General features: G+C 64.9%; 1 long non-coding RNA gene across 1 annotated transcript; it reads right to left on the bottom strand.

The window, feature by feature from the left end:
- Window positions 1-1767: 1767 nt before the first annotated feature.
- LOC140657076 (uncharacterized) lies at window positions 1768-6229 on the bottom strand. Its single transcript, XR_012044204.1, has 3 exons — window positions 5196-6229; window positions 3209-3911; window positions 1768-3066 (listed from the first exon to the last, which is right to left on the bottom strand). It is a non-coding gene; the product is annotated as an uncharacterized lncRNA (long non-coding RNA).

The raw sequence follows: 6229 nt of genomic DNA, 5'->3' as shown, positions 1-6229 counted from the left end.
GAACACCGGACTGGGAGCACCCCCCTCGAAGGGCACGGATCCCGTCACCCTGCTGCAGCCCCCCCACCTCCCTGCGCGTCAGCCCCTGAGCAGGGGCTGCTGTGGGTGCCCACGGGTGCCCATAGCCCCTGGGCCGCTGCGGCTCCCATCCCACTGCCTCCGCCAGCCTCACCCCCTCCAGAGCAGCCCCACGGACACTGTCCCGGCGCACTGTGACTCTCCCGTACCACTGCGTGAGCAGGAGAGCACGTCTGCCCCGTCCCTCAGCAGACGGCTTCTATCCTAAAACCGCCTCATTAAATATTAACCTCAGAGACGGAGCATTTCTGGTCTCTCAGGGAAAGAGACACATTTTCAATGCTCTGTGGAAGATCTCCTTTCCCGGATGCCCCGTCACGCGTTCTTGCACAAAGCTGGCACATGGCCACCCCAGCCCGCGTCTCCCACCCGGAGGGGATGCAGAGCCACCTCTGCGCTGTCCCCTTGGCTGACCCTGCGGCGAGTCCCGAGGGCCGCCCCGAGCCCGCTCTCCTGGGGCGATGCTGGTGCGGGGCTTCGTGGGGGCACTCCCGGGGTCGGGCAGCCCCCGGTCAGCGCGCTGACCGTGTTGCACCACGCGCCCTGCGCCATGCGCCCTGCGCCACGGGCCTCGCACCTCTGCTCTGAGGGCGGGAGCCGAGACAGCCCGAGGAGAAGCCCCCGACAGTGTGGGCTGCAGAAGGGCCCCGGGGGCGAGCAGAAGTCGTGGTCAGGGGGTCGGGCGTGGGGGAGAAGAGCCTCGCACGAGCGGAGAAGCACGCGGGGCATCTCCGCGTCCGTGTAAAGCCCCCACCCGTGCCAGCCAGGAGCCCGGGTCTGCGCCCAGCACGGGGACCGAGCTGCTCGGCGGCAGGGGCTGCGCTCGGCTCTGCCGTGGGGACGCGCTGGGGACCGAGCCCCTCCTGCCACCTCCCAGGGCATCGCCTGATGGCAGCCCGTCCCCGGGATGGTGTGGGTCCGGCACGGCTGCGGCAGCGGGAGCAGCAGCAAAGGAAACGGGAGAGCAGCAGCACCTAGGCACATCAATAATTCATAAAATGCCAGCAGCAACAAAGGGAGAGAGGGACCAGAAGCAGGAGAACAGAATATCACAGAGCTTTTTAATGGTCTTTTTCTATTAGCGTCAGCTCTGTGGCTGGGTTTCAGGCAGGAAAAGTTTCCCTGGACACCCCCAGAATTTCAGGATGGGGCCGAGCGTGCCCTCCTCGGCCAGGGCGGTGGCTGGCGGCGGTCACAGGTCTGTGACGCTTTCAGAAGGACTCGCAGGGTGGGGTGGCATGGCCCGGGCACAGCCCCTCCTGGCAAAGGAGCTGCAAGAGATGATGGTGCTGCCAACAGCAAGCAGAGAGGCTGGGCTCGGCTTTGTTGGCTACAGCTGGGCTCGTCTTTGTTGGCTACGCTCCCTCTACAACCTCCAAGCGAAACCCTCTGCTCTGGCTGACTCTGGGCACCTCCAGGACCTCACACCCGCCTCTGCAGCCCTGCAGCTCCGCAGCCCCTTCCCCCATGTCGGGGGGGAATCTACAGACTCCCCATGTACAGAAAAAACAGGATTTATTTCACATAAATACAGGGAAAGCATTAGGCCGGATCGGGGAGCTCCGTGCCCGGGGCCTGCATGCGCCGTGCCATGCAGCAGCTGATGTGACGGATGGGGATGCGCTCTGTTAAAGTTTAACAAGGCCCAGACCCCTCCGCTCCCCCACGACGCCCGGCCAGTGCCTCACCGCGGCTGTCGGCACGGGCCGGCTCCAGCCCCGCCGCGAGCGGGAGCGCAGCACACGCACAGCGCCCGTGGCCGATGGACGGGCGCGACGAGCACACGCTGCACGTGGGGCAGGGGGTGGCCAGCCCCATGATTTCAGCCCCCAAATCCGCCTCTGGAGCCCCATCACAGGGTCACTGCAGGGTTTAAATAGCATTATCCCCTTCCAGGGCTGCAGAAACAGAGGGGTGGGTGGCCAGTGGCGCGGTGCGGTGCGGCATGGCGGGTACCACCACCGCAGCGTGCGCGCCGAGGGGCTGGACTGCCCATCGCTGGCTGCCCGGGCTTCCTTCGGACCGCTCCTTCCTCTGCGTTCCCAAGGTATAGTTTCCAAAACCAATAATTATTTAAACCTCACGGAAAACCACAACCACAAATTCTTTTTTCTGCCCTTAGTTTAATAGCCTAGCAGTCAGAAAATACGAGAGGCTTGCTCTACAACGAGGTTCGTGGCGAAATGCAGTTAGCCAGAGCGAAGGCAATTACCGTTTTAGTCATTGCTATGCGGCGTAAAAAAGTACACCAGGAGAGAAAAATGGATATATTACCAAAACAGCGAGGACCGGATGCCAACCAGAACCACAGCCCGAGACCTTTCTGTTTCTCTCGCCCTCCGCAGCACGCGTCTGCTGCGCCCGGGGCGGCCGAGGCGCCGGGGGAGCCCCCACGGGTCCCGCGGGGCTGCAGGACGGGCCCCGGGGCGGCCGGGCGCGGCGTGTGCGGGTGGCCGCTGCCGCCGCTCTCCCGGCCCCGCGGGCTCCTGATGCTGAGCGTGCAAACGGCGTCTTGCGGGCCCACGGCGCCGGCCGAGGGGCTGCCTCGCCCCGGCCTTGCAGGAGCTGCTCGTTCCGGGGATCAGCGTCTTCGGGGCACGCCCGGAGCCAGGACGCGGCGTTCCCCGCCGCCGAGGCCGCGCCGTGCTTTTGCGAAGTGGCGGCCGGCGGGCGGGTCGGGCTGGAGTCAGCCTGGTCCCCGGGCCAGGTCCCTGCGGGGAGGGACCCTCCTTCCCCGGGGACCTGCCCCGGGCCTCTCGGGGGCGGTGGCGAAAAGCGAGGCCGAGCGGAGCTGGGAGAGCGACGGCCGCCTCCGCCCGCGCCGGTGGGAGCCTCCGCGCTCTGCCGCCCGGTGCCAGCTCGGGGCTGCCGCCCTCCGACACGGGACCTGGGGTCTCCCCGGCAGATGCTGGCACCGCAGCAGCCGAGAGGCCCTGCAGACAGCCCAGGGCAAAATTTTTAATTCGGCATCACGCTTCAGCCTGAAATCTGAAAAAAAAAATTGAAGAAGAATGACAAGACGTCAGCGTCCCTGCACAGGCGAACGGCTAACGGCAGCCCCACGGACGGGCCCCCGGTGCCGGACGCCTGCCCTCGCGGAGCCACCGCAGCGGGAGGGCTGGACACTCACTGCCAGAGGAAACCAAAGGGAGCGACGAGGACCGGCTCATGCCACGTAGCCGCAAGGAAGAAAAAGGCCACTTTCTTTGGACCTAGGGAACGCGGGCAGATTGGAGAGGGAGTGTCCAAAACACGAAATTTCAAGCGTCCTTGCCGTGCGCCTGGCAGAGGAGTCGGACCACGGAAGAAACAGTCCCTTAAACATCACAGAGATCTAAACGTTTGAAAAGGTTTACAGTTTAAAAGTCTCCAGGGAGAATGCTCTGCCTCGAGCAGCGGCAGCAGCTCCCGAGCCACCCCGGAGCAACGAGCCTGGGGCGGGTCGGCGAGGGGGAGAGGGGACGCCGGGCTGCTGCGGGCGCCTGGCCGCAGGCTTTCCTGGAAACCTCTCGGCCACCCAGCTGGCCCAAAGGAGCGCACGGCCGCGTCGGCACAGCCGGGGCCGCTGCAGCCGGCTTAGGCTTGGGTTTCCCCTGGAGGGATCTACCCCCAGGCCCCGCGCTCGCCGCAGCCCCGTTCCCCCAAGGGGCACGGCCAGCGGTGCCTTCCCAGCCCGGAGAGCAGCGCTGAGGCTTTCGGAGGAGGTGGAGGAGCCGGTGCGGGCGAGGTCCTGCTCTGCAGCAGCCTCCGTGTCGACCTGAGCGTGTCCGGGGGCTGCGGCTCCTCGCTCCCGCTCCGGAGCCTACTCTGCTGGTTGATCAGGGAGGGCGTCCCTGCAAACAGCAAATTGCGTTATTAGACTCCAGATTTTGAATGGAATCTAGGGAAAGTACGTATTAAGTACATCCAAATTGTACTATTTCCAAAAGGCGCATCCTGCTGAGCAGGTAGCTGCCATCAAATTCATCAAAACGACTCGCATTTTGCAGCCCACAATTAATTGGCTTTGAAAGAGCCGCAGTCCGAGAATTACTGGCTGAAATGTTTTGAGAAAATAAAGCTGAGCAGTAAGAGGGGACTGCGGCACAGCAGCACGGGGCTCTGCGTGCAACGGGGCCGGCTCTCCCTGAACACGGGAAAGGGCCTTGCAGATGCTCCTATCTGCCAGCCTGTAATTAATGAATTATTGAGACAGTCCTGAAACAAGCAGATGAAAAGGGGGATGAAAGATGCCAGCGGAAGACAGACAGCCCCACTGTTTGGGGAAGATCTAAGCTACCGTGTCCACAACCCGTTTTAATCTGCCGTCAGAAAGCGCCGGTCTCTCGCGGCGCTGGCGGGGGGGGACGCGGGGTGGGGACTCCCGGCTCCGTCCCCTCTCCCCTCGCGGAGCGGAGGCGGGCACTTCGCACCTCGCCGTTCGGGCAGAGCCAGCGGCGGTTATCCCAGCTCCTTCCCGCGGCTCCTCGGAGGGGCCAAGGCAACGGGAGGACCCCCGGCCCCCCGAGCCGCTGCCACCTGGGGTCGGGGCCAGGACGGGCTGGGGACGCGCCGGGATGGAGCGGGGCACACAGGCACCGGGGAGCCCCAGCCACCCGCCGAGCTGTCAAAAACCCTCGCAGCAGCGGCGCCTCTAAGCAAAACACGTGAATGAAGAAACCGCGCGGCAGAATCAAAGTCTGTAAGAATCTCTCTAGCACAGCACCATCGAGAGGTCCCTTAGGGATTCCGATTGTTTTTATTATTTAAGAAAAGACAGCTCTTTTTTGAGAGAGAGAGAGAGAGAGGAACGGGAAAAGTGGGATCACAAAAGCAAAGCAGTTAGAGGTGGAAAGACCCGACGGCTCCGCGCGGCTCCGGTGTCCTCCCCGCGGCGGGAGGGCTCTGACGTCCCCCAGCCCACGGAACGCAGCCTTGCAGGGGGAAAGACCTGCTTCCCTCTTGTTCTGGGCTTTTTTCTTTTGAAACGTGTGATTCAGCTGCAGGAGGCTTTTCAACGGAATATTTTGTACCTCATTACGTCTCGGACGTAACGTCAGTGCCCCAGCTGAGCTCCCAGTTTCTGCAGTGGGTTATTGCGGGCTTTACCCGTAAATTTAGATTTTCCCAGTCCTCACCTGACGAGTCAGGGCCAGCGAGCGTTTCACAGGAGTGACTGTCCTCCCACGTGTGTTTTCAGTTACACGGGCCATAAAATAAAGAGGACGGGGTGTCTGAGCTGAACGCGTGTTTCCTTCGCCGACTGCACGATTTCTCACGCACGTTACCCGGCCAGAACGGGTCCTCGGCGCGGTACCCGCCTGCCGGGCTCCCCGGGCAGTCCCGAGGGCCACGTCCCAGGGGAACCCGCCGATGCTGCCTTCAGCACGGGCTGCGCACCCGGCCCCACCGCGGCCGCCTCCCCGGCGGTCCTCTGCCGCTGCCGCGGGGCTCCCCATCTCCCCAGGGCAGCGGGAAGCCCCTCGCGTCTCCGCAAGTCCCGCAGCCAGCACAGCGCGGCGTGAGCTCTCTCGCTCCCGGGCACCGTGGGGTGCTCCGCTGCGGCAGCGGGGACGAGCCGTGCGCTTCACGCCTCTCCGGCTCCATCCCGGCCCGGCCGCGGGCCCGGCGGCCCTTTGCCCTCCCACACCACGTTCCCCGCATTTGCCCACGGCTCCGCTTGCCGCAACCTGCGTCTCGGCCGGCTGCCGGGGGACGGGGCCCAGGCCGGCAGCCCCCACGCGGGGGTCTCGCCGCCCCAGCAAGCACACGGCAGAGGCGTGGGTTCCCCTCTCCGGGGCCGGGGCAGGGCCTGGGCACGGCCTGGCAGCCTCCCGCAGACCCTGCCGCCTGCCCCGGCCAGGGAGCCCCGGCCAGGGAGCCCCGGCAGCAGCTCCGGGCACGCCCGTAGGCTTTTTACTACAAATGCAACCACGTCCGTTACGGTAAATCGAACTCCGGCAGGAGAAATAAGCTGCCCCAGCCAAAGCCAGGCTTTGCTGGCACAACTGCAGCTTCAAGGAGCTTCTGCCGGCGCGGCCGTGCCTACATCAGGCCTTTTGCCAGCAATGGGGGACTCGGGGGCTGGGAGGCGGAGCGCGGGGCAGCGGCGGCCTCTGTTGTCAGCCGGCTGGCGCGAACGGGGGCAGAGGGGCCCGGCGACAGCCGCCCC

The sequence above is a fragment of the Ciconia boyciana genome, chromosome 9, assembly GCF_034638445.1.
Source record: "Ciconia boyciana chromosome 9, ASM3463844v1, whole genome shotgun sequence".
Classification (NCBI taxonomy): Eukaryota; Metazoa; Chordata; class Aves; order Ciconiiformes; family Ciconiidae; genus Ciconia; species Ciconia boyciana.
Note: the sequence above shows the minus strand (reverse complement) of the source record. Positions and strands in the feature narration are given on the sequence as shown.